Source organism: Python bivittatus, unplaced genomic scaffold, assembly GCF_059951505.1.
Source record: "Python bivittatus isolate LINGU-HERP-01145 unplaced genomic scaffold, Pbiv_v1 ctg000830_np1212, whole genome shotgun sequence".
In the NCBI taxonomy this organism is placed as follows: Eukaryota; Metazoa; Chordata; class Lepidosauria; order Squamata; family Pythonidae; genus Python; species Python bivittatus.
This window is the reverse complement of record NW_028277100.1, coordinates 100489-116333: the sequence shown is the minus strand read 5'-3', so window position 1 is coordinate 116333 and position 15845 is coordinate 100489. Positions and strand designations below refer to the sequence as shown.

Here is a 15845-nt window from a genome sequence, read left to right as displayed (position 1 = left end):
GCTGATTACCTTCAGCATGCTGGTCTTCTGCAGTGTCTGGGTCTCCTTTGTACCCACGTACCTGAGCACCAAGGGCAAGTACATTGTGGCTGTACAGATCTTCTCCATCTTAGCCTCCAGTGCTGGCCTTCTGCTCTTTATCTTTTTCCCAAAATGCTACATTATTTTCCTAAGGCCAGATCTGAATACAAAAGAATATTTGATGTCAAAATAAAATATTACAGTGAGCTTTGGCTAGGTGGCTCCAAAAAAATTGTTAACAATTCCAACAAACTCTATTTGACACTTTAATGTTCTTTTAATTAAACAAAAAACAAAAAACACTCACACAGCGCCCTCTTTTTTCAAATCTATAACTCAATGTCAATATCCCTCCACAAAGGTCATTTCATCCACCCACACCCTCCACTGCTTTCTGGACCTGTTGAAGCTTCCAACTGCTTTTCAAGTGCAGCTCCTTGCAGAGTTTGTTGCAATAATCCAGACAGGAAAGGGCTAACATGTGAGTGACTATCAGCATAGACTCCTAATTCAGGAAGGGGCCAAACTGGCTCTTAAAATGGATTTGTGCAAAGGCCTTTCTAGCTAGGAGGTCCAGCTGCTCCTCAAGCAGGAGCCTTGAGTCTAGATTGTGCAAAAATTTATTCCCTGCAGGAGTACTATCTGCCTGTAGTTTTTGATGGAACAGCTCCACAACCAGGGTGTTCCGAAACACAGAGACACTCAATTTTGTCTGGGGTTCAGTCAAAACCTGTGATCTCCATCCAGACCTTCACAATTTCCCAGCACTGAGTGAGAACCTCTGCAGATGACCTTACGAGAGGCTTCATATCGATGTTCAATAGGAATGGAGACAGAGGAGAGAGAGCTACTGGGAACTCTGAGGCCAGGAGGGAATGTTCTGTCCATGACAAGGGACTGATATCAGTATCCCCAAATACCAGATCATTTTGCCGCTGCCATTAGCCAAAATCAGATCTATTGTGTGACATCACCCCTAACATCCTATGAGTAGCTCATAGGATCATAGCTCATAGCTGAATCACATCTATGGTTGAGGATGTGGCCATGGACTCCAAAGCCACCTTTGATTAGCTGCCCATATCATAGCAACAATCATTGTTAATACTCCAAATAGTCCAGCAGTAAAAACAACAGAAACCCCCAATCTTTCACAATAAAACTCAATTGAAACTCAGCATACTTGTGCCTTGAGCCCATGCCAATAGATAATCTCCACCATTATTTCATCTTCAAGAGGACTGGAGAGAGTGTTGAGCCCCATGGCATCTCATACTTGAGGGGCTTTGGTGTGGTCTCTTCCTCCACACAACCAACAACTGGAACCAACCTCTCAAGAAGGGGGAGAACCATCGTGATCCACAGAGTTCTTCAGAGGCAGTGCTCGAAGAGGCCATGACTGATAGTATCAAAATCCTTTGAAAGACCAAGAGACACCAACACGGTCACACTCCCCCATCCTGATCCTGCCAAGACTATTCACAAGGGAAACCAAGACAGTCTTAGAGGTAAAAGGCTGAAAGAGAGGGAAGCCAGAAGAGTAAATGGAAGAGAACTGAAAGTGTTGACTGCCAATTAACAGTCACTGTGGAGTCCTTGGGGTTCTCTGAGCTTGGTTCTTTTCTTGCAAACATTTCATTACCCAGCTAGGTAACATCTTCAGTGCTAAAATGGGATGAGGATTGCTCTCTATTTATCTGCTGTGGCCTGCTTTGCCAGTGCTGGTGGGGGTTCTGTTTTGCTCTTCTACTAGTTCCTTGATTAGCATATGTTGACTGCAGTGTTGAACCAATAACTTAATACTAAGATCTCCACTGAATTGTTACTTAGTGTTTGTGTGCGTTTGTGTGGGTGCGTTTGTATACATAGATATAGATGTCCATATGTTGATAAAAGGAAAGGCAGGGGTGTTGATAGATGTAGCAGTGCCAAGTGACAGCAACATCAGGAAGAAAGAGGATGAGAAGCTGGAGAAGTACCAGGGCCCAAAGGAGGAACTCAAGAGGATGTGGGAAGTCAAGACCAAAGGGGTCCCAGCAGTGGTAGGAGCACTCGGGGCCGTGACTCCTAAGCTGGGAAAGTGGCTCCAAGAGATCCCAGGAACAACATCGGAGCTCTCTGTCCAGAAAAGTGCAGTGCTAGGAACAGCTCAGATACTGCACAGAACCCTCAAAATCTCCCAGGCGTCTGGCAGAGGACCCAAGATTGAGGAAGACAGAGACCACCCATGGGGGTGAGAAGGGAATTTCTTTTACAATATATATAAGTTTATACACGGACACACAGAAACACACACACACACATTCATATATGTAAATACATACATATTGATATATGTACAGTATATATGTTAATGCATCACCCATGGTATCTTCCGGCCTTCACTGAGTAGTTTTGCTACATTTTAATCTATTGATACAATCTGAGTGGACCTGGTCTCTGTGTGATCACATTATTATGCTGTAAATATCTCCAATTGGAGGAGTATTTGAAGGAGAAGCTAGAGGTGAAATTGCTGGGCTTGTTATTCCCTTTGTGGAAATCCAGACTTTTATCAAACTTTCTCTAATAATTCTGCTCTTTGGGAATTTTATCTGCTCTGTTAATGACACAGTTTAAGATTTCTTGCCATTTTTTTTCTTGAAAAGTTCTCTCTGAGATTCTGATTGCTGCCTTTTTAAATGAGTTTATCTTGGGAAGTACATTCATTCTGATGGTTGCAGTAGATCCTAACCAAGATAACTTTAGGTTCCTCCATCTTTCACAGTCTCTTTTAATCTCCTGCCATAATTTAACATAGTTCTTTTGATTATTTCCTTGATTGTTTCCTGTCAAGTGGAAACCAACTTACTTCTCTGAGTGGGCTCTCTGACAGCCAGATTCTTCTTGCAAAAATTAATTTCTTCTTGTGTTAAAAAAATAGTGATTGCTTTCTTGTTCTTCAAACATTACTTTTATATCCAGAATATTCTTCATAATTATGAATTGTTTTCATTAACTTGTTTATTGCTTTTTGTGTTTCTGTGGTGGTTAATGCTACATCACCTGCATAGCATTTAAGCTTATATTACTCTCCACAAATTTTATGACATGTTATTTGTTTATCATCTCTGTTTTTTTCTGCCTATATTTCTAGCACAAAGATAAATAGTAAGGGGGAGAGTGGACAACCTTGCCTGGTTCTTTTACTGATTTGAAAATGCATAGAAAGCTCTCCATTGGCCATAATCTTTGCTTTTTGCTGTTAATGTATACTTTTAATCCAAGGTTGAAATTCTTCTCCAGGGTTCACTATATTCAGTACTGCCAGCATGAATTGCCACTGCAAATTGTCTAAAGCCTTTTCCACCTCCAAAAAGTTTAGTGCAGCTTCCTTCTCCTCCTTCTCCTTCTCCTTCTCCTTCTCCTTCTCCTTCTCCTTCTCCTTCTCCTTCTCCTTCTCCTTCTCCTTCTCCTTCTCCTTCTCCTTCTCCTTCTCCTTCTCCTTCCAATTCCCTTCCCTTCCCTTCCCTTTCCTTTCCCTTTCCCTTCCTCCTACTCCTACACCTACTCCTACTCCTACTCCTACACCTACTCCTACTCCTACTACTTTCTTCTTTCTTCTTTCTTCTTTCTTCTTTCTTCTTTCTTCTTTCTTCTTTCTTCTTTCTTCTTTCTTCTTTCTTCTTTCTTCTTTCTTCTTTCTTCTTTCTTCTTTCTTCTTTCTTCTTTCTTCTGATATGTTAATTAGAAATCTCCTGTTGTCCTTTATGTTTCTTTTTCGGATAAAACAACTTTGGTTGATATGTATAACAGCTGAAACACATTTCTGCCGATTATCAGCTAATATTGGGAGAATCTTGTACTCTGCATTCAGCAAGGAAATTAGACTATATTTGGTTTTTCTGAGTGATTCTCTTATACATGAGTTATTGTCTTAACCATGCCCAAAGCAATGTAGGGCATGGAAGGAGTAGAGCAGACACATTCCTTCTCACCATGCTCCCAGTCCAGATTGGAGGACCTTCTAGTTCATTTTGGCATCAATGGGCAGAATTCTTCCTGTGTGGTTGGCCAAAACTTTTTCTTTTTCTTTTTCTTTTTTTGGTTCTTCCTCCATCGCAAATCAGGACAAGCTAAGTTCAAGGTTTACTACCAATGTGTGAATGACTGTTCTCACTCATGCTAAAAATCCCTCTTGATATTGATTATAATGACCTTTTTTTCCCCCCCCAACCGTTTGGGGCCAAATTCTCCTGTCTCATCCCATGGCTCATCTTCAGAGTTTGAAGCCCATCTGTGACTTCTCCCTTTGTGTATCTGCCTGTTGACTCATTCCAAGTTCAGAGAGGGGATCTCTCTCCTCTTTAATACGATGCAAATCATAGTGATTTACTCAATGTCTTAGTGCTCAATCTCTAGGGACTTTTCTGCAGACTTTAGAAAATTTGACAACAATTGACAATAACATGTGTTCACCTGAATACCAGACTAAAGCCTTCTTGGCTGATATCATGGCATACAAAAGTTGTACATCTATAAATGCTTCTGGAGGAAGAAAGAGCTAGGGGAGACTTTTAGGGCAGTCAGGGGCTGTGTTTACTCCTCTCCTCCCCAGAAGTGCTGCCTTGCCTTGACCCAGTCTGGATTAGGAAAGACCCTGTAGCTTCTAAACCTTCTTGATCTTTCTTCAGAGCAGACACAGAGCTGGAGGCTCAGTCAGGACCACGAGTCATGTTGCTGCTTGTGCTGCTTCTGTGGCCCCAGGGAGTCTGTATGAAGTTCAAGGCCAAATGCCTCCTGACTCCGAAGCGGGATGGGGTGGACCCACAGAATCGTTACAGGCCAGGACAGCTCTCCATTGGTGGCATAATCTCTGAAACTAAGGCTAAGTTTCAACTATTAAGTTTCAACACAACTCCTTCAAATGAATTTTTGTGGTAAGTGAACCTGTTTGCATTTGCATGAAATTGACCCTCCAGTCTCACATGGTATTGTCCTCTTGATCTCCCACATTTGCTATCTCTCACCTGACTTTCCTTGACATCCTCTGAGTAGAACTGGACTGTGGGTGGAGAAGAGAGGGTCGTTGCTCCGTTCTCATCCTCTCTTGCCCCTCAGATTGGTCAACATAGACCCATAAAGAAGGAATACTGTATTTTTTCCATGCACTGAAAATCCACATTCTTTTCTCTAGAGAAAAATTCATTGATAATGTGAAGGAATCACAGGTGAGAAATTTTATTTAGTCACTGAGTTTTGAAATGTCTTTGAGGCCCATTATGAATTGATGCAAGGTATTGTAAACATATCATGATTTCAATGTAAGGTAAGTCTCCATTCAGGACCTTTAAAATCTAAAATTGTCCAGAAATTTATAACATCTTGGCTTTGTTAACAGTCACAGATGCTTCTTGTATGTGTTGGTAAATATATGTCTGAGTGTGGAGATGGTAGACTAAGTGGCCTTTCCAACTTTAGGATTTAACGATTCTATGTTTTATAAAGAAGGAGAACTCAAACTTTGAAATATTAAGAGTTGTAGAAAGTAATTTCTGTCACAAAGTAGCTTCGTGTCTGTGAAACTGATCTAATGACTTTTATTAATGTAGTTTATTTTTTTATTTTTTTAAAGTTAGTATTTTTAAAAATACTCTAACCTATCCAGAGGAATTCTTGGGCTCGGGTGGATTAGAGAAAATATTGTCAAAATGGTCAAATAAAAAATTCTTTTAATTGGTATGTCATCATGTAATTATGTTTCTAGGATAGGAAGCCCAGATTACTGGAAGATGGTGTCCTTCCTTTTCGCCATCCAAGCGATCAATCGGGATTCCCGCCTGTTGCCCAACATCACCCTGAGTTACAACATTTATGAAAGCTACTTCAGTGCACAAATGACTTCGGATGCTTTGCTGGACCTACTTTCTGATGGGGAGGCCAATGTTCCCAACTACAGCTGTGGAAGGCCGAGAAATACAGTGGCTCTTCTGGAAGGGGCCGAGATTGACATCTCCATCCAGATTTCGACCATGTCAGGCATCTACAAAGTGCCACAGGTGTGTCTTTGCTGGGAAGGGAATTTTTAGTTGTGTAACTTTCAGTCAGAGTTCTTCTATTGCAAGTGGAGAAAAGAGTGTGTTTATGGAGATGGGAAGCATTCAGGATGAAGGTTCAGATTACGCAAAGGGAGGGAAGGATTAGAGCAGACATATTCCCTCCCAGCATGGTCCCAAGTCCAGATTGGGGGATTTTCCATTTCCAAGACTTTGAAAAATTCTCCACTGAGGAAGCACAAGGGAAGGGAAGCAATTCCAAAAGCAATGGTTGAGTCAATGAGCCTTCTTGGCTAAAAGTGGAATTATGGTTTCATTAAGGCCAGAATTGTTATTTTTAATTGGGGATGCTATGGGCATCAAATAAGACAACAACTTTCATTGCTTTTCAGATCAGCTACACTTTTGTTTCCCAGACTTCCAGTGATAAGACTCAGTCTCCTTTCTTCTACCCGATGCTCCCTGCTGAAGGAGTCCAATACCCAGGGATGGTCAAGGTGCTCCTCCATTTCAGGTGGACCTTGGTGGGTCTGATAGCTCCAGACACAGACCAGGGGGAGAGGTTCCTGAGGACCCTGACTTCTATGTTGCTAAGGAACGGCATTTGTCCAGTTCTCTTGCAAACCTTTTCCAAAACCATCTATCATGTTTCCATAAGTGATCGTCCATATCGCGAGTGGAAACAAGTGAATGTCTTTCTTTATGGTGCGGAGGATTATTCATTCACTGTAGGGCTAAATCTTATACAAGTAGTATATGAAACATTTAAGGAGCCTGTTACAGGAAAAATCCTGATCACAACAATCCGATGGGATTTCACAATTTTTTTAGCATATATAGATTTTCGCACTCAGTTCCTTCATAGCATTTTTTCCTTTCTGATGAAGAGAAACCACATGGCAAAATATGGTGGGTTTATGAATGTTTATCGTACTATGCGTTACCTTGCACAGACATATTTTAAATGCTCCTACACAAAGGATGCCTTTTCGGTGAAAGTCTGGAGACGGTGCAGAGAGAGAGAAGAGCTGGAGGCTCTGCCTGAGGAGATAATTGATCAGATACTGTCTCTGGACAACTATTTCATTTACAACAGCATCTGGGCTGTGGCACGGGCCTTACACACAGCTTATGTATCCCGATCGAAGAGGACAAGGATCAACGGTGGGAAGAACTTGGAGACTTCAAGGCTGAAGGCTTGGCAGGTATTTCTTTTCTGCTATGTATCTCTCCTCTGGAGCTAAGAATCAGTTGTACAAATGTAAGAATCAGGTTCCTATTCTCACAATAAAATAAAAAATAAAATAAAATTCAGAGACAGACATGAAATTGAATCCCAACTTTCCATTCCTCTCTCTTTTGAATTCCCTTCCCTTTTTTCCTTTCTTTGCCAATAGAGTCTCCTTTTAAACTTCATTTGGAAGAAATAATTTGGATATCTTAACTTTTTATCCAACCATTCCCTCATTCAATCAAATATCATTTCATATCCTGCCAATAATGGTTTCTTGGTTAATCTATTGTTTTTCTTGTGTGTCTCCCTTCTCTGACTACTCTCCTGGCAAACTGGAGCACCACCATCTCCCACCCAATCCTGTCCCCTCCATTCCAGTGATTGGGGGGTGTATTGAGAGTTTCATCCTCCTGACCCCTCCCCTAATGGGCTTTCCCTCTGCTGCAGGACTGCCCTGGCCCAGGCACAGCCCCATTTCTTGGTTAAAAAAGGTTTTCTTCCTTTGCCACCCTATTCAATTTTCAGCAGGATTGGAGAAATGAAATGGAGAAGGGTCTCAGCAAGTGGCCAACCTTTCCTAGGCTGATGAAGTGCGTAGACAAAGATCTCAAGGCAAGCAAAGATTCTTGCAGTCCCTCCTGAGTGAAAGAGGACATTTCTGTTCATGGATCTCTGCAGATCCTTATGGCCAAACAGGCTCTGCAGAGGTTCAACATGGTGAACTGTTGGGATGGCAGAGGGGCTCCCCCAGAAGAAAGCTAGAGGGCCCACTCTGGCACATCCATCTGTGTCTTTGTGTGTGTGTGTGTGTGTGTGTGTGTGGGCGTGCAATTCTGCACTTCCTTACAGAAGCATATAGAGGGACATAATCAGGATCCCTTGGGAAAAAAAAGATTATGATTGAGAAATAGCAAATGAGATGCAATCAGAGACATTCTCTCATAGCTTCTTGCCTTGTTCAACAATGGATCTCCCTTGAACAGCTTTTGAGAAGTGTTTTCATGGTTGTTATTAAGATCTGGAACCTCGAAGAACACAATTCTGTTTGGATAAGAATTTTCTACCTTATTCGATGGTCTTGTGCTTTGAAGAGGACCAAACCAAAATAATAATTAAAAACCAACCACTACTATTTTTCATTAATATTTGAAGCTAATGATATAAAGGGTTGTCAAAGAATAACAGAAGTGGAAGTTTTTTGGAAGTTTATCTTATCTGACACTATGTTCAGTTTAGAATCACTTCATACTGATCTGACAGCTCTTGAAAAAGGAATGGATGAAAGACTGGAAAAGGTGAAAGGGGAGATGAAAGAAGTTAAGAAGATAGAAAGCTCTGTAAAACAAGTGTCTGGCGAGGTAAAACATACTGTGGACAAAGTGGAAATTTAAGAGAGTAGGACAGAAGTTAGAGTAAGCGAAATAGGTAACCTGGCTCTTTTGGAATTGAGAGAGAAGGAATTTTGTTTGAGATGTAGAGCAACGCCAGAGGATTCTAGTTACGATGTCACAGAAACGAATATTAAAGTATTGGCCAATTTTTTTTTGGAGTGGGAAGACGAGAATGTAGAGGCAGAATGTGAACAAATTCATGATTTGGGAGAACAAGGAATGTTCCAAGGGATCTTTCGATGCACTTGGTCAGGAAGAAGACGAGGGATCCGGTTTTGCAGCAGCATTTTTATACAAGACTGAAGATTGATAAATCAGACATAACCGTCCTCAAAGAAAAGATTTTTATATAAGAGAAAAGAGTTTGTTTTTTTTTAAAGTAGAGATTAAGGCAGAAAAAGATGTCATTTCTAAGGGACAGATTGGAAGGTTTGATTTCTACTTTTAACCAGCAAAGATTTTGGTTGAATTCTGTCCAGCAGGAGAGAAAATTTCTTGAAAAATTCAAAGAAGAATTGGAGGAGATTCAAATGAAGTTGTCAGAACAGGAAAGTTAAAGGCATTTGCAGATGATTTGTGTTGGTTCTGGAAGATGTCTCAAAGAATTGAAATATTAATGGGCAAATTAAAAGAATTGGGTGCATTAGCAGGTCTCAAGATTAATAAATAGAAGACAAAGATGTTAACAAAAAATATGAAAATAGAAGACCAAAGAGGATTGATGAATAAAATGGGTTTTTAAGATTGAGAAGAAGGTGAAATACCTGCTTATCATTATGACAAACATGAATTGCATGTTATTTCAAAATAACTATATTAGAACATGGGATGAAGTTTAAAAAGACATCTTAAGGTGGGAAAAACTACAATTGTCATTTCTGGGGAGAATTTCTGTGAGAAAAATAAATGTCTTTCCTAGAATGATGTTTTTGTTTTGGACAAAACCTGTTTTGACACCTGATGCACCTTTTAAACAGTGGCAGAAGGACATATTGAAATTTGTGTGGCAGGGGGAAAAAAGCCACAAGTTAAATATAAAGTGTTATAAGATGCAGAGGAAAGAAAAGGATTGGATTTGCCTGACTTGAAATTGTATTTTGCAGCTTGCTGTTTGGTCTGGAGGAAAGAGTGGGTGTTGCTGAGAAATAGAAGGCTTTTGGAGTTAGAAGAACACAGCCTGGGATTTGGGTGGCATGGATATTTGTGGTAGGACAGAGCAAAGGTTAATGTGGATTTTAAAAATCGCTATGTTAGACGTGTGACATTGACAATATGGAAGAGGTACAAACCCAGGTTGTGCCCAAAAACACCTTTGTGTTTTCAGGCCCAAGAAGCACAAGAAGCATTTTATAGACCAGAAATAATAGGCAAACATGAATGGTCAACCTATCATGAGACACTAGAATTTTTTTCAATGGGAAAGTGAAATAAAATTAAGAGAAGCACTCATGGCAGAGGGATAAAGTTGTCAATGTTTCTCTGATTCATAATTATTAGAAACGTTTAAAATAATGCATGCTTTTGAAGACTGTGTTTGAAATAAATTCTGTGCAAATGATGAACAAGTGATTGCTAAAATATATAAATGTTTATTGAAATTTGAAACACAAGAACAAGTGACAGAACGCATGATAAAGGGTGCTAAATTTTTGGTTATAATATATAGATGCAACAATGGGAAAATACAGTATGTGGCTGGAAGGACTGAGATTAACTTCATGTAATCTTAAAGAGGAGTTTTATAAAATTTATTACATTATAAATAAAAATAAAGTATAAACTATAAAATTTGTTAAAAAATAAAATTTATTAAATTTTTATAAACTGGACTATAATTTTTGGCTATAATATACAGATGGAACATTGGGAAAATATGTGGCTGATGAAAGAGTTACCACATTCAGCACCGAATGAAACTCTCGCGAAACACGGGTTCAGCAAAAGAAGTTTACTAGGGTGTAATGCAGGTGGATACAAACAAATCTAGGGTTGGCTTGGCACAGATTAAATAGCGTTTTATAGGTTCCCCGTTCCCGTGCTTCTTCCCGTTGCCTGGGTTAGTGGTTGCCCACAGTATTCTCCCCCTCGCCCAAATGGCAGATTCAGCCGTGTTTCTTTGTCTCCCTGATTGCAGTCCTTTGTTTGTGGGGTTGTTGGGTTCGTTGGGCTTTTCTTCTGCAGGCTAAGCCGGGGCTTCTTAATTGCTCGCTGATAGCCGCGCTTCCGAGCCGCTGCGGTTTGCGTTGCCTGGGGCGCTCGAGGGATGCCGGCTCCTGCCCTGAGTCAATGGCCGCCACCTACCTGCCGGCAATTAACTTGTGGTTCTCCAACTTCCTCTTTTCTGCTGCCTGGCCTGGGGTGGTGAAATTGACTAGGGGCGGTGAAACTGAACAGCAGTGTTGGCCATGCTGAGCCGGGTGGATCTGACAGCTGAATGGATTGAAATTTACATTATGTTGTCATCTTAAAGAGAATGTTTATCAAACGATGTATCTTTGGTATATATCACCGGAGAAATGGTCTAGAAAGCATAATTTAGATTGGCAATGTGAACAAGGAGGGACATTTAATTATGTCTGGTGGAAATGTAAAGAAGCTAGGAAATTCTAGGTTCAAATACATAAACTAATTCAGGGGATTTTAAAGATTAATATACAATTGAAAGCAGAGGTTTCCTTTTGGGATTGATGGACAAACAGCTGGAAAAAAGTCATGGAACTTTGTTTTTGCACTTGATAACTGCAGTGAGATTATTGTACGCACAAAAATGGAGAGATTTGGCAGTACCAAGAATGGAGGAATGGTGGGTAAAGACGCTGGAACTTGCTGAGATGGCTAAATTGGATTCTTTGATCAGAGAACAGACAATAACTATGTTTATTGCTGACTGAGAACCCGTTGTGGACTTTTTCCATGAAACAGAAAAAAATGAACATATGGTTTTGATGATTAGAGAAAATAGATTTTAATTTAATATAGTTATGTTGTAACCACAGAGTAAGAGGTAAATTAATAATTGTACAGTGGTACCTTGGTTCACGAACTTAATTCATTCCACGATTCTGGTCGCGAACTGAATTGGTCGCGAACCAAATCAAATTTCCCCATAAGGTTCAATGTAAATAAGATTAATCCGTTCTGAACCATATGTATTTTTTATTAAACCACAGAAAATATGAAACAAAGTACAGTACAGTACAGTCTGAAGAGAGAGAACACGAACCTTGCTTGAGGCGACTTCTGGCATGGAGGACAGGAAGGCCGGTGGGGAGGCGCTTATTGTTTGGAGGGAGAGTCCCCCTCGCCTACAGGAAGCCACGACCACGTGTCAGAACAGGGAAGATGGCTGCGGGTCATGTTCGTCACCCAATGTGGAGCTGGCAAACGGAAGCAAAATTTTGCGAACGGTGCTGTTCATGAACCGAATTGTTCGTGAACAGAAGCGTTCATGAACCGAGGTATTACTGTACTTAGAATTGCTGTAAAGAAGATTGGAAGCTACTTCTTTGCATCTTTTTTCTTTCTTTTCTATTTTTCTTTTACTTCCTTTTTCCTTTCTTGCACTTTTAGCTTTCTCTTTGATTTCTTTCTTTTTCTTTTCCTCACTTTATATTAGTTTGTACTAGCTTTATCCTCTTTTTAAAAAATCTTTAATAAAAAAAATAGGAAAAAAAAAAGAAAGGTCCTTTTAACATGTTTTTTCCTATCTGTTGCCACTTGACAGGTAGATTGTAAAGGAATTGAGAGGGATGAAGGTAAGGAATAAACCATCAAGGAGGAACTGGTAGGTGATTACATAGTCTAGAAACAGAAGGAGATTTTGGAAAGAAACCCAAAATCCCCCTTGCCTGACTTTGTTTAATGTGAATTGGGACAGGGAGAAACTTGGGCAGGCTTTCAAGGCTGATGTCACCCCTCCAGGTAGGACAGGTCAACAAACAGACACTGCAGGGATTCCAGGAATGCAATTTTATTGTTATTGGGCATATAAAAATCTTGAAATCCTGTCCAAGTTTCTCTCTCAGCTATCTCAATGTTTCTGCAGTTCATACATAATTAAAGTGTAAGTTAGTTGGTTTTACAATTCACTTATTTATAGATCGTTTCTGGAAGAATCCGATATGTTCATTTTGTATATAGACAGATACATCTTCAGTTCATCCCCAGCACAAGTGAAGGGGTTTTGGGTGCCCTCTCTAAAAATACCCAATTTCTCTTCCATTCCAGCTTCATTCCGTCCTTCAAAATTCTCAGTTTTACAATAATTCCATAGAAGGGGTGTATTTGAATGAAAATAGAGAGCTGGCATCAGACCTGGACATTGTGACCTGGGTGATTTTCTCCAAAACCTCTATTACAAAAGTGACGTTTGGGAGTCTAGAACAACAGGGATCCCAGGAATTCACATTTATGATCAACCCGAATGTGACTGCAGAGATGGAAGGGCTGAACAAGGTGGGAAAATGTTTATTTCATTCTCACTGAAGCTCTTCCCACCAGGGTTGCATTGTTTGGGCAGGAAGTGGTTTTGAATGTCATCAAAATACTCCAAGAGAATTCCCTGTTTAGATTTGGAGGCTTCTATGAGAAATATAATCTTAAAAATTTAAACAAACAATTCATTAGTCCTGGGCAAGAGTATGTAGATTTGATCCATGGAGCAACAGGATTAATTCTGCAAGGCAAAATAACCATCCAAACTTTTCTGGAGTGATTCAGTATATAAATTTAGATTCTAAAAATTGTGTGGTGTGAAAAATCAGAAGAGAAGATAACACAGAAGTAACAGGCAGCTGAAACTGTTTGATGAATGCCAATTTTTTTATAGGATTCAAACTGAGTAAAGCTCAGTCTTGAATTTTGGATCACTAGGTCCTTCCTCCTTTGCATCCTTTCATGAAATAAATTCATTTCCTGGGTGTTTTTTCTCTCTTCTCAGCCCCTGCCTCCTTCCAGGTGTGTGGAAAGCTGTCGTCCCGGATTCATGAAGGTGGCTCAGGAAGGGAGGCCCATCTGCTGCTACGACTGTCTTCCTTGTGCAGAAGGAACCATCTCCACCATGGAAGGTGAGACCAGAGTAAAGGGAGAGGATCTTTACTTAGGCATTTTCTGTGCAAGGCGGTTTTGAAAAACGTTTTTCATCTCTGGTGAGTGAACTCTTCCTTGCTATGTTCATGACACCCTAAATACACCACTCTCCAAACTGAGCCCACCAGCACTGAACACTGATAGTAGACCTGATGATCTAAATGGCTGTTCCAACTTCTGGATTCTCACTAAGAGGAGGCAAGGTGAAAATCATAATCATAATCATAATCATGACTCATGCAAGAACCAGAGTTTCTTCTTCTCCTGGCAGGAGCCTTAATTATTTCTTCAGAACAGGAATGCATGATGATATCCTCAACCATCCTGCCTGAAGGTCATCCTCAACCTGAGCCTCCCTGAAGGTCATCTCCCCTTAATTTCTTTGTTCTAATCAAAAGTAGAGGGTTTTTTCCCCTTCTGCTAGCATCATTTGAGTAAAGGAGATCTTACTCTTGCTTTCCAGATACAGAGAAATGCAACAAATGTCCAGAAGATCAATATCCAAACATCCATCGGGATCACTGTATACACAAGATTAGGACCTTCCTATCCTATCAAGAAAATCTGGGAATCATCCTGGCTTCCCTTGCCTTGTTCCTCTCATTAATCACAGGGTTTCTCTTGGGAATCTTCATTAAATTCCAAAACACTCCAATTGTCAAAGCCAACAATCGGGACCTCTCTTATATGCTTCTGGTCTCCCTTCTGCTTTCCTTCTTGACCTCCTTCCTCTTCATTGGCCGACCAAGGAGAGCCACCTGCCTTCTGCGACAAACAGGTTTCAGCATCATTTTCTCATTGGCTGTCTCTTCTGTCTTGGCCAAAACAGTCACGGTGGTGTTAGTGTTCTTGGCCACAAAGCCAGGGAATAAAGTGCAGAGATGGCTGGGGAAGAGCTTGGCTAACTCCATCGTCCTTTCTTGCTCTGGTCTGCAAGTTGTCCTCTGCAGCATCTGGTTGGGGACTTCTCCTCCCTTCCCTGAGTCTGACATGAACTTGCAGTTTGGAGAAATCATCTTGCAATGCAATGAAGGTTCTGTTCTCATGTTTTATGGTGCCCTTGGCTATATGGGCTTCCTGGCTGCTGTCTGCTTCGTAGTGGCTTTTCTGGCCCGGAACCTCCCTGGGGCCTTCAATGAAGCCAAGCTGATCACCTTCAGCATGTTGGTGTTCTGCAGTGTCTGGGTCTCCTTTGTGCCCACTTATCTGAGCACAAAGGGAAAGTACATGGTTGCTGTGCAGATCTTCTCCATCTTGGCCTCCAGTGCTGGCCTTCTGAGCTTCATCTTTTTCCCCAAATGCTACATTATCTTCCTACGGCCAGATCTAAATACAAAAGAACATTTGATGTCAAAATAAAATAGTACCGTGAGTTTTGGCTAGGTGCCTCCTAAAAAAATTAGTTAACAATTCCAAAAAACTCTCTTTGACTCTTTAATGATCTTTTAATTAAAAAAAAAACAAAAACCATCCACAGCCACCCCACCCAATCTTGTGTTTTTCAAACCTATAATTGGATGTCAAGAACCCTCCATAGAGGTCAGTTCACCCACCGACCTATATCAGGAGGTCACAATATTTTTCATGATATCCATGATGGTATGTTGGCCATGGACTCAAAGTCTTTGAAGAGGATAAGCAGCACCTTGAATTGTAGCTAGTGGAAGGCAGTGCAAATCATGCAGCAAAGACGTTACAAAGATGAATATTGGAATACCTAATACTACAGACTCCACTGCTTTCTTGACCCGTTGAAGCTTCCAAGTGCTTTTTAAGCACAGCCCCATATAGACTTTGTTGCAATAATCCAGACAGGAAAGGGCTAACATGTGAGTGATTATAAGCATTGCTTCCTGATTCAGGAAGGGGCAAAATGGGCTCCTAAGATGGATTTGTGAAAAGGCTTTCCTAGCCAGGACTTCCAGCTGATCCTCAAGCAGGAGTCTTGAGTCCAGATTGTGCACCAATTCATTCCCTGCAGGAGTAATATCCTATCCAAAGTTATTGATGGAACTGCTCCAGAAAAAGGGTGCTCCCAAACCAGACATATTAAGCTCTTTCTAGGTTTTAGTCACA

The 15845-nt window shown here is 40.7% G+C and overlaps 1 pseudogene; it reads left to right on the top strand.

The window, feature by feature from the left end:
- Window positions 1-6991: 6991 nt before the first annotated feature.
- Window positions 6992-15152, top strand: LOC148214108 (vomeronasal type-2 receptor 26-like; annotated as a pseudogene).
- Window positions 15153-15845: the final 693 nt, after the last annotated feature.